We start from the raw sequence: 12,985 nt of genomic DNA on the forward strand, positions 1-12,985 counted from the left end.
ACTCACTAAACACACATGCTTCATTTGTCAATTATATCTGAGTGTGTGCCCCTGGCTATCTGTTAATTTTTTTAAAGTGGTGCTGTCTGGTTTGCTTAATATAAGAAATTTGAAATTATTTATACTTTTACTTTTGATACTTAATTAAGTATATTTTAGCAATTCCATTAACTTTTGATACTTAAGTATATTTAAAACCAAATACTTTTAGACTTCTACTCAAGTAGTATTTTACTGGGTGACTTTCACTTTTACTTGAGTCATTCTCTATTAAAGTATCTTTCGTTTTACTCAAGTATGACAATTGGGTATTTTTTCCAGCAGTGCACTTGAATTAAACAAAAAAGTATTTGTTGTCTGCATATAGTCAATTCTGTACAGATAGATGTATCATGCCTGAACACTACTAGGTCAATGACTAACAGATCTTTTACAGTTAAATGCACCTTTTGAATGGACTGTTGTTTTCTCAAGGGTTACTCAGTAATGAATTGTTGCAGTAGTTCAACATTTAGGACAAAATGGGACCAATGATTAAGTTAACTCTTCCTCCACTCTGTGTATAGTCTCTTCTACCAAATGGTCTGTGAGGGACGTGCTCCGTAAGTGTCGGTGCAAAGGTGAGCATGCCTATTTAGTAAGTGCTAAATGATAAATGCCAATGGTAACAGATTCATTGTATTTGTTGACTATAAAGCAATTACTGTAAGTTAACACCACTGCCTAATTAACTTTAACTCAAACTTAAACTTAATTCTGTACAGTCTCCTACAAAGGTTATCATCATCATCATCATCCTCACTTGCATACTTATGATGACTTATTGAATATGATATGAATATAAAGAGACGTGTGTCATTTAGAACTGTGGATTTCATTCTCTCTCCAGTTCTTCCCAATGGGAGAGAGATCTGCCGCAAGCCACTCTTTCCCAAAACCCCTGAGGAGACAAAGCAACTGATTAAATGCTTCTGCAGGAAATATAACTTGTATAGTGAGTATACTGTGTGTGTGTGTGTGTGTGTGTGTGTGTGTGTGTGTGTGTGTGTGTGCAGTTGTTTTTTGCTTTCATTAACTTTGTCTGCCTGTCTTTCTGTCTTTGTAGAATACAGTGCAAAGCTCAACTTAGAGACAAAGCGGGAATTGGAGAAATGTTCATTTATCTGGTCCAACCCCTTCTGAGGATGAGAGGGCAAGGGGGTGAACAAATGATTTTAAATCAGCATAATCCGTCTTTTAAACATGTCAATCAAATAAATAAATGATTTTTCTATATTATCAATTCACATGTTGTGTTTATATTCATTTTTGTGTATGTGTGTTGCGTTTTAGTCATAGTGTGAAAACATAATCACAACGTATTCAATCATGTTTTGCATGCAGAGCCCCTATACCATACAGATGAGTGCTTACAGTAGGTTTCACGGTGTCGGGCTGTCACACTCTAGAGTCCTTCTATACCTGCATTATATAACATGCGTCCCTTCATCCTGATCTTGACCTGAACTTGTCTGTTTAAACTTATGCGTATTTTAATCGTCTACACCTGTCTGAAAAAATTGGGCACAATAAGAATGTGGACAAGATCAACTAACTAAAAACAAACTAGGTTTACCTTTTTGTCAGTGGATTTACTCGTCAGAGTAGAGAAATACACTATTTTGTATGACTCCAGGTCAAAATTCAGGTAAAATAATGACCCAATCTCCAAGGATATGTACATTCATGTTTATTGTGTGTTTTGACCTGCCCCCAAATTAATATAGTTGGTTCACAGTTGGTTCTGATATTTTAACCTGCATGTCAGATTACAGACTCACACCATTGGGCTTTGGCACTAGAGTTTACATCTCTCTCTCTCACTCAATCACTCAATCACTCTCAAATCATTGTTGCATGAACAGGCCTTCATGGTCAAATTGCTGCGAAGAAAGCACCACTAAAGGACACTAATACTAAGAAGAGATGTGATTGGGCCAACACGAGCAATGGACATTAGAAAGGTGGAACTCTGTCCTTTGGTCAGATTAAATTTGAGATATTTGGTTCCAACCGCTGTGTCTTTGTGAGATGCAGATTAGGTGAACAGATGATCTCTGCATTGGTCGTTCCCACCGTGAAGCATGGAGGAGTGATGGTGTGAGGGTGCTTTGCTGGTGACACTGTCAGTGATTTATTTAGAATTCAAGGCACACTTAATCAGCATGGTTACCACAGCATTCTGCAGCGAAACTCCATCCCATCTGGTTTGTACTTAGTGGGACTATCATTTGTTTTTCAACAGGACAATAACCCAACACAACTCCAGGCTGTGTAAGGGCTATTTTACCAGGAAGGAGAGTGATGGAGTGCTGCATCAACTGTTGGAAAAGCATTTCTCATGAAGCTGGTTGAGAGAATGCCAAGGGTGTGCAAAGCTGTCATCAAGGCAAAGGGTGGCTACTTTGAAGAATCTCAAATATAATATATATTTTTTATTTGTTTAACACTTTTTTGGTAACTACATGATTCCATATGTTTTTATTTTGCAATGTAGAAAATAGTACAAATAAAGAAAAACTCTTGAATGAGTAGGTGTCTGAACTTTTGACTGGTACTGTGCATAAATTCCTTATATCATATGATGCTGTACTTACTATAAAGTTTGACACCTTTGGTCATTCATAACACATACATAAAGGCTTAATGATATAAATACACATTTATTAATACTTAGGGAATTATTACTAACAGCTAAAACAAAAAAATATTGAAGATGTTTTAAACATACATTTCCTTTTATTTGTATTTTTTCTTTCAGCGATCACTGCCTCATTGCCTGCGTCCGTAATGGGTCTGCGGTGAAATGACCACCCCTCATCACTATCAAACTCTCCCTAAAACACTTCAGTGAGCAGGCCTTTCTAATCAACCTGGCCCAGGTACCTTGGAAGGATATGGACCTCATTCCGTCAGTAGAGGATGCCTGGTTATTCTTTAAAAGTGCTTTCCTCGCCATCTTAAATAAACACACCCCATTCCAAAAATGTAGAACCAGGAACAGATATAGCCCTTGGTTCACTCCAGGCCTGACTGCCCTTGACCAGCACAAACACATCCTGTGGTGTACTGCATTAGCATCGAACAGCCCCCGCGATATGCAACTTTTCTGGGAAGTTAGGAACCAATATACACAGGCAGTTAGGAAAGCAAAGGCTAGCTTTTTCAAACAGAAATTTGCATCCTGTAGCACAAACTCCAAAAGGTTCTGGGACATTGTAAAGTCCATGAAGAATAAGAGCACCTCCTCCCAGCTGCCCACTGCACTGAGGCAAGGAAACACTGTCATCACCGATAAATCTGCGATAATTGAAAATTTCAATAAGCATTTTTCTACTGCTGGCCGTGCTTTACACCTGGCTACCCCTATCAACAGCCCTGCGCCCCCTGCGCCCCCCACAGCAACTTGCCCAATCCTCACCCATTTTTCCTTCACCCAAATGATGTTCTGAAAGAACTGCAAAATCTGGACCCCTACAAATCAACTGGACTAGACAATCTGGACCCTCTCTTTCTAAAATTATCCGCCGAAATGGTTGCAACCCCTATTATTAGCCTGTTCAACTTCTCTTTCGTATCGTCTGAGATCCCCAAAGATTGGAAAGCTGCCGCTGCTTTGGGTTTTAAAACATGTTCCAAGTTCAAATAAATTCCACCAATGCAAACCACTGTATATGGAATACATATTATCTTAGATTAAGAACTATTCTGGGTGCTGTCACACCCTGATCGGTTTCACTTGTCTTGGTGCTTGTCTCCGCCCCCTCCAGGTGTCACCTATCTTCCCCATTATCCCCTGTGTATTTATACCTGTGTTCTCTGTTTGTCTGTTGCCAGTTCATCTTGTCTTGTCAGGTCTTACCAGCATGTGTTCCTGTCTTCCTGCCTTTTCAAGTTTCTGTTTCCTAGTTTCCCCGGTTCTGACCATTCTGCCTGTCTTGACCCAGAGTCCGTCTGTCGTTCAGTACCTGCATGACTCTGAACCGATTACAAACCTCTGCCTGCCCTGACCCCGAGCCTGCCTGCTGTTCTGTACTTCATTGACAATGCCCTGGATTACGGACCTCTGCCTGCCCTGACTTGTCTTTTGCCTGCTCCCTGTTTAGGTCAATTAACATCTGTGATTCTAGCTGTCTGCATCTGGGTCTTATCCTGAGTTCTGATAGTATGAACTGGCCATTACTGACCCAGCAGATTCAGACCAGCTCCACAATGCTGTCTCAGAGCAAGGAGCCACCATTGGAAGACATGAGGAGTTACTGCAATGGCTTATGGAGGGACTCCATACCCTGGTGGAACGACATGACCAGGCGTTCGATACATTGCTGGAGCAATTCAAGAGATTCTCTACAAGGTAGTAAGCCACATCAGTAATGCCCCAGACTCTCAGCAACCCTGCCACCAGTGGCGCTTCTTCCCAGCCTACCCCAGTGTCTCGAGAACCCCGCTTACCACCTCCGGAGCGTTACGCTGGAGATTCTGGAACCTGCCGGGCCTTTCTCTCCCAGTCCCCTCGTTTTCGAGCTGTAGCCTTCTTTGTTCCCCTCGGACCGCTCGAGGATAGGGTACATTATAACGCTTATGTCAGGGAGAGCACATGCCTGGGCTACGGCGGTGTGGGAGCAACAGTCCGCCGTCTACCTCAGTATGCAGAAGTTTGTGGCGGAAGTACGGAAGGTGTTAGAGTCTCCATTTTCCAGGAGAGAGGCTGCTCGTAAACTACTCTAGCTACGTCAAGATGCCCGTAGTGTGGCATACTATGCAGTGGATTTTCGCACATTGGTGGCTGGGAGTACCTGGAACCCGGAAGCATTGTTTGACATGTTCTTTCACGGATTATCGGAGGTGATCAAAGATGAGCTCGCAGCCCGGGAGTTGCCCATGGACCTCGACTCCCTCATAGCCTTGACCATCCGGATCGATGGGCGGCTACGAGAATGTAGGAGGGAGAGGGAATCTGTTCCCTGTCGCCTTCACTCGCCCTCGATTCCAACCTCAACTCCGAGGAATCTCGAAAACCCCTGAAGGCATTTCCGAGAGACTCTGACATCACCCGAGTGCTCACGGGAATCACAGAGGGCGGTCGACTCGCCTCCTCCAGAGCTCAAGCTACTGGGAAGGGCTCGATTGTCTCCAGATGAACGTTTACGCAGACTGAACACCAGAAGCTGTATGTATTGTGGGACTACAGGACACTATATTTCCACCCGTCCATTGAAAGACCAGGCTCATCAGTAGGCGCGAGTACTCTGGTGAGCTGTACAGGGATTTTCCAATCTCCCATTACTCGCACCCCTCTCCATGCCACCTTGTTATGGGATGACCAGGCCAAATCACTCCTGGTGCTCATTGATTCTGGGGACAATGAATGCTTTATCGATGCTACCTTAGTGTTGGAGCTTGGTATCACCACTCAGCCCTTCTCCATCCCCATGGATGTCAGAGCACTGGATGGGTGAACTACTGGCAGAGTGACCAGCAATACAATTCCTATTGACCTACGAGTATCAGGGAATCACAGTGAATGTATGCAGTTCCTGCTCATCGAGTCTCCCCATGTACCTGTGGTTTTGGTGTCACGCCCTGACCGTAGAGAGATTTTTATGTCTCTATTTTGGTTTGGTCAAGGTGTGATTTGGGTGGGCATTCTATGTCATTTTTCTATGTTTTGTATTTCTTTCTTTTGGCCGGGTATGGTTCTCAATCAGAGACAGCTGTCTATCGTTGTCTCTGATTGGGAACCATACTTAGGTAGCTTTTTCCCACATGGGTTTTGTGGGTAGTTATTTTCTGTATAGTGTTTGCACCTTACGGGACTGTTTCGGTTTCATTTATTCTCTTGTTATTTTGTATTAGTGTTCAGTTCAATAAACAATAATGAACACTTACCACGCTGCGCTTTGGTCCGACTACTCTTCCTACCCTTCCTCACCTCAAATCTTTTTGTATCCAAATCCGGCTTTAAACTTCTTCACAACAGTATCTCGGACCTGCCTGGTGTGTTCCTTGTTCTTCATGATGCTCTCTGCGCTTTTAACGGACCTCTGAGACTATCAGAGTGCAGGTGCATTTATACGGAGACTTGATTACACACAGGTGGATTGTATTTATCATCATTAGTCATTTAGGTCAACATTGGATCATTCAGAGATCCTCACTGAACTTCTGGAGAGAGTTTGCTGCACTGAAAGTGAAGGGGCTGAATAATTTTGCACGCCTAATTTTTCAGTTTTTGATTTGTTAATTAAAAAAGTTTGAAATATCCAATAAATGTCGTTCCACTTCATGGTTGTGTCCCACTTGTTGTTGATTCTTCATAAAAAAATACAGTTTTATATCTTTATGTTTGAAGCCTGAAATGTGGCATAAGGTCGCAAAGTTCAAGGGGGCCGAATACTTTTGCAAGGCACTGTATACAGATGGATCCAGACAAGGTGAGAGCGATGGTAGATTGGCCTCAACCCACATCCAGAGTGCTGCTGCAACATTTCCTGGGGTTTCTAACTTCTACCGCTACTTCATCTGAGGTTACAGCATCCTGGCTTCCCTCATCTCAGCACTCACCTCTCCCAAGGTTCCCTTGACATGGTCGCCAGCAGCTGACCAGGTGTTCTCGGACCTCAAACGTCGATTCACTACAGCCCCCATCTTAGTCCATCCGGACCCATCCCGTCAGTTTGTGGTGGAGGTCGACGCCTCGGATGTCGGAGTGGGGGTTGTCCTGTCCTGGCCGGGACCAAAAGCAGCACCCCTGCACTTTCCTCTCCCATCGTCTTACCCCTGCTAGAGAAATTATGATGTGGAAAATTGAGAACTCCTTGCCATCAAGATAGTGTGACTTACAGTCATGCGTGAATACATTTTTACATATGGGTTGTCCTGGGAATTTAACCCAATATCCTGGCATTGCAATGCTCTACCAAGATGCATTACAGGGTTAGATATGCTTTTTGGGGCCTCAATTTAATATGATTTATAAGGCCTATATTAAGCAGTGTTTATGTCACCCTTTATAAAGCACAAGTTTATGTCATATTTGACATAGTGGGTTATGTCACATTTGACATGGGTGGTCATCCCACACCCTTTATAAAGCATGACCTGTGGTTATAGATGATTTGTAACACATTTATGAAGTGTTTATGAAGGATTTATGAAGCCTTTATAAGCTGCATGCCATTTAAAGCGTGACCACATTCTATTCTTATTTACAATAAAAATGACTCCAAAATGACACAATGCATAATTTACCATTAATTTCTATTGTGCAGAAAATAATATGAAACGCAACCAAAACAAACAGCAAATGTGTAGAGCCACAAGCTTGATGTGGTCATTGCATGCTATGAATATGGGACCAAATACTACAGTTTTGACTACTTTAATACACATATAAATTAATTTGTCACAATATTTTTGGTCCTCTAAAATGGAGGGACTATGTACAAAAAGTGCTTTTCACACGATATGGATTCAAATACATTCAAATTAAAGCTGTCAGTCTGCACTTTAACATCATAGTCATTGTATCAATTTAAATCCAAAGTTCTGGAGTACAGAGACAAAACAACCAAAAATGTGTCACTGTCCCAATATTGGAAGAATTGAATAAACTACCTTTGGGCTATGAGCAAAAGTATGCCTCTGGGGTCAAATGACCCCAGTCGGTAGCTTGAGGGTTAAACATGTAAATCAAATAAATAAAGGATTTTGCTGTATTTTTACGTCACATATGTGTTCTTGTGTTGATCCACATTATTTGCAAGTGGAAAAGCATAATGGTATTGAGTGTGTATATACATTGTAAAGTAGCAATCACTACCATACTTAAGTCATTTGTTAAATGCATTGTGTCTCAGTCAGCAGTAGCCCCTATACACAACAGGAGAGTACATAGGTTTCAGTGGTGGGAATTCACACTCTAGGGCTCTCCTGATCTCTATCAACTCTCACTGACATCAGGGTCATCATTATATCTCAATGACAGGTCACACACACACACACACACACACCACTGGGCTTTGGCGTCAGTTACATCATCAATCAACAACAGGAAGTCACAATCTTCAGGTGACAGTTTAATAATCTGAGAAGTGTTTAATAGTTCTATTCAATATGGGTGATATACACCTGATTTGTTCTAGGATTCACACCCTTGGATGAATAACAGCAGCAAACAAATCAACGTCTGCATAGAAACAGGTTAGACAGCCGTATGGCGCCTCAAAAATCTGATTAGCAAGTTTTTTGTACGTTTTCATGGGAACGTGAGTCCACTGCTGTTTACTCCATGTGGTTCAATCATTTTACACTATAAACCCCTGGTAAGGAGGAGGAGCAAAGAGGTAAAACGTGACAGTCCAGTAATCTGAGAGGACTGAGCGATGGGTAAACACTGATCTAGAGAGTCCTGTACAGGAACCCAGTCTTCTGTCCTCTCTTCTTCCTTCACACACTCTTAGAAAAAAAGGTGCTAGCTAGAACCTGAAAGGGTACATTGGCTGTCCCTCCAGGTAGAACTATCTCGGGTTCCAGGTAGAACATTTTCCACAGAAGGTTCTACGTGGAACCCAAAAGGGTTCTACCTGAAACCAAAAAGGGTTCTCCTATGGGGACAGCCAAAGAACTCTTTTTTGTTTTGCCTGTCTGTTTTACCTGTAAGACCACCAGTGTGGTGGGGGTGTGTCCCTGTCTTCCTCTGCTGGACTGTATCAGCTATGTGCCCCCTCTGTCAGGGAGTGATAGAGGCATAGAGGTAAGGTCAAACTAAAGGGCCTTCTTCATTGATTCATGGTATTACACTAATTAATCAATTGTTTAATTAGTGTAATCAATTGTTTAATATAGTACTATCAGGAAGGCATATTATTAGAATATATGAATAATATTATATTAATATACAGTATATCCTCCCACATCACCATGGTAATGTAAAAGTCCAACAAAATGGTTTGCCAATGAAAAACTTCCATATTTTTCTTGGTAAGCACTAATGTTGAATTTTTGTCGTTGTTGTTCAGTACCCCTAGTACCTTTATTTTTTTGCCGTACAGCGGAGGCCTATCTGAACTTTAATGTAATAACAGTGTAATACACATGCATCTGGCTATGCAGACAACGTGCGCAGACGCTAGTAGCTGGTAGGTGTTGTTTGTCAACACAATACCCTGACATGGCGCCTGTTTGTCTCTAGGGCCTTTGAAATTGATGATCATCAGTTCACACAGTCTCAGTCACTGACTGCACTTGGCAGTAAGCAAATCTGGGCAACACAGTAGGCCAAAAGTATTACATTTCTATGGCCTGACTCCAAGAGATGGTCTCAGCCCACTGCCAGTGCTCATCAGTTCCTCTCTTATCGCTCTTCTTCCTCTCTATCAGAGACATTCAGTTTTGTCCTTTTGGTCCAAACATGCCCCTTGGCCCAGGCACCCTCTTATTGTTGATAAAGTGGGCTGTTGCTACTACTGCAGTCTATAAGCTATAGATACTTTCTGCTAAGCAGTATGTGTCTGAAGGTTTTCTTATGGAGGAGCATCTGATTTTCTTGTCATGACAAATAGAAAGAGATTTTATTCACCTGTTGGACACCAAACGTGTTCCTAATGCATGGGATTATGTCCTAACCATGTGATCTAAACAGAAAACCACTCAAATCAGGACCGCAATTCCGATTACTCTGGGGTGGCCCTGCAGTACACTGCTTCTGTCTGTAGAGAGAGCTCTTTTACTTGTTTCTGCTTGTCACCCATTGACGTTATAGAAAAAACAGGCCATTTAAATACTTGAAGACTAAGTAAAGATTTGAGCCACGCATGTACTGTATGTTATGTCTGTTGTCAAGATGTGTTGAGTTCGAGCAGTTCTAGAAGTCATTGGCATGTGAATGCTAGATAATTCTATGTGATATGTCATGCAGGCTACGTTAACACCCGTAGACAAATTCAGTTAACACCCTACAAGGGCTTGTTATTGTTTGTTTGTAACCACCTACACGGTTTGAGCTATTTATATATATATTTTCTCTCTCTCTCTCTCTCTCTCTCTCTCTCTCTCTCTCTCTCTCCATGGGAAACATATATTTTTACATTGCCAAAGCAAGTGAAGTAGATAATAAACAAAAGTGAAATAAACAATAAACAAAATGTACAGTAAACATTACTCACAAAAGTAAGAATAGAGACATTAGAGAAAGAATACAGACATTCCTAATGTCACGTCTAAATACAGTGTTGTAATGATGTGCAAATAGTAAAAGTACAAAAGAGAAAATAAATAAACATAAATATAGGTTGTATTTACAATGGTGTGTTTTTCACTGGTTTCCCTATTCTTGTGGCAACAGGTCACAAATCGTGCTGCTGTGATTGCACACTGTGGTATTTCACCCAATAGATATGGGAGTTTATCAAAATTGGATTTGTTTTCAAATTCTTTGTGGGTCTGTCTAATCTGAGGAAAATATGTGTCTCTGATATGGTCATACATTTGGCAGGAGGTCAGGAAGTGCAGCTCAGTTTCCACCTCCTTGTGTGGGCAGTGTGCACATAGCCTGTGGCGGTCTTTCTAAATAGCAAGGCTATGCTCATTGAGTCTGTATATAGTCAAAGATTTCCTTAATTTGGGTCAGTCACAGTGTTCAGGTATTCTGCCACTGTGAACTCTCTGTTTAGGGCCAGATAGAATCCTAGCTTGCTCCGTTTTTTTGTAAATTATTTCCAATGTATCAAGTAATTATCTACCTCTCTCTCGCTACCTCTCCTCTCTTTCGCTCCCTTACTCCGCCCTTTAAACAATGGAGAATGAAGGGATTATGAAAAACAGGGATGATGAGTGATATGCAGTATAAGTGGGTGACTCAGCTTTAAAACCCGTTCCTGCAGTCAAGTGAACACATCGCCCTCTATAGTTGCCTCATGGGTGGAATGTTATTAGTATTTTTCATTTATTTGTATTTTTTTGCATTATTTCCAAAAACACGCCGAAAATACGAGTTTGAAAATGTTTCTATGTCAAACGGTTTTGTTACATTTCAGTCTTCTGTGATGTATATAAAGTGTCATATTGGGATGCAAACTCAAATTGAAATACATTTCAACTCTCTATCTGACATGATACAGGTGTCTGCTTCTTTGTAAAGCCCCTAACCATGTGTGTGAGGTGTAGACCTTTGCTTCAAAGTAGATTTGTTTAAGATGACCAAGGAACACTCTGTCACCCTGAGTATAGCACACTGCTGTATTAAAGTAGCTAGAAACAATCATGTTGATGCTGACAACTGGTCTTTCCAGTCTGGGTAAATAAACAAAGAGGGTAATTTCTACTGCAGCTTCTCTTTGTATTCATTCTGCACAACATGCACACAATGAAGTTACCTAAATTATTGCCACAACCACAATTGTCTCTCAGTGACTCTTTTAACGTCACTTTGGGTGTGATGAGGTGGAGGTGGAATGCAGTCAGTCGATGTTCTACTATCTCTCAGGTTTATGTTTTAGAGGTTGAGATGACCTCCTTCAACCAACAAACCCAGATTCAGGGAAACATGAAAGGAATTGAGTCATTGTCTATCCTTTTGTGAAAAATTACACTGGTCATTCAAAAAATGTATTAAGTTAAAATAGACCTCACTTTAGATTATCCCACACAAAAATACTTAACTAATGATTACTAAATGGTTTATAATGACCTATATTAAACATGTTATGAATTATCTTATTAATCATTAGTGCAAACTTTAAAAATGGTTTATACATGTGTTAATAACTAGCTTACTAACATTTACAAATGTAGGAGTAAAGATTCATGAAGATTATGAATCAACTATTTACTAACCCATTATAAATACTTAATAATTATGATTCATAGTTCTTATTGGTGTTATTATAAAGCGCTACTGGACACATTTCTTCAATATTTTAATTGTTAAACATTTTTGGGCCCCAGACTTTTGCAAGAAGTGGGACAGCCAAGCTTAGTACTGGTCTGTTTGCGTACAGTATAGCATGTTATTTTAGGTGATTCTAGAGCAGGGTTGTTCCTGGAGAACGACCCTCTGTAGGTTTTCGCTCCCAACCCGCAGTTGTTACTAACCTCATGCAGCTGATCAACCAGCTAATTATTAGAATCAGGTGTGGTAGACTAGGGTTGGAGTGAAAACCTACAGGACTGTACCTCTCCAGGAACAGGGTTGGAGAGCCCTGTTCTAGAGAAACAGTAGCACTGCAAGCTTTTTGGAAGAATCTTGATAAACTACAATGCTAACATACCTTCATATCTTCAATGCTACCAGATATCATAATTTAAAATAACTTGCATGGTTTGTCAAGCTTAACTTGTTTGGACACAAAAAAAGGCTTGATGATAATGATTAGGGCCCTGACGTTTTCCTGACCATATGACCTGACCAGGAGAAACTATGCATATAACAGTAAATTACAGTGCCCCAGAATTTCGAGTTTGTCGTGGTCGGGTCAGTCTTTTGAGGTGTGGGGCTTATGAGTAAAGCTTGTGTCTGACAGTCTCAACTATTTAGTCAAACTGGATGGACTAGTTAATGGGTGAAACAGTAAGCCATTACCAAGTGTGTGTGTGCGTGTGTGCGTGTTGAGCCTTTCCTACATATGCCACACTTCTTGCTTGGTTTCAGTCACTCAGCATTCCTCTTCACCATCCTCTTCTCTGAAGCTAACTCAGGTAAGACTATGTCTATGACTATGTCTATGAGCAAAGACCAGGGAGCTTAGTCCCTCTATACGGAAAATCAATATTTGTGAAAATATGAAATATCTTTTGGCTATATTTTATATTTCAAATTTATTTTGAAATATAAAAAATTGGCCAAACGTATATTGAATATTTACACATGTTAAAATATGTATTTATTTTCTGTATGTCATAAGGAATGAAAGGGAAAGGGGAATCACATACTGCTGAATGTAATGAT

This window comes from Oncorhynchus nerka, linkage group LG12 (genome assembly GCF_034236695.1).
Source record: "Oncorhynchus nerka isolate Pitt River linkage group LG12, Oner_Uvic_2.0, whole genome shotgun sequence".
NCBI classification, from domain to species: Eukaryota; Metazoa; Chordata; class Actinopteri; order Salmoniformes; family Salmonidae; genus Oncorhynchus; species Oncorhynchus nerka.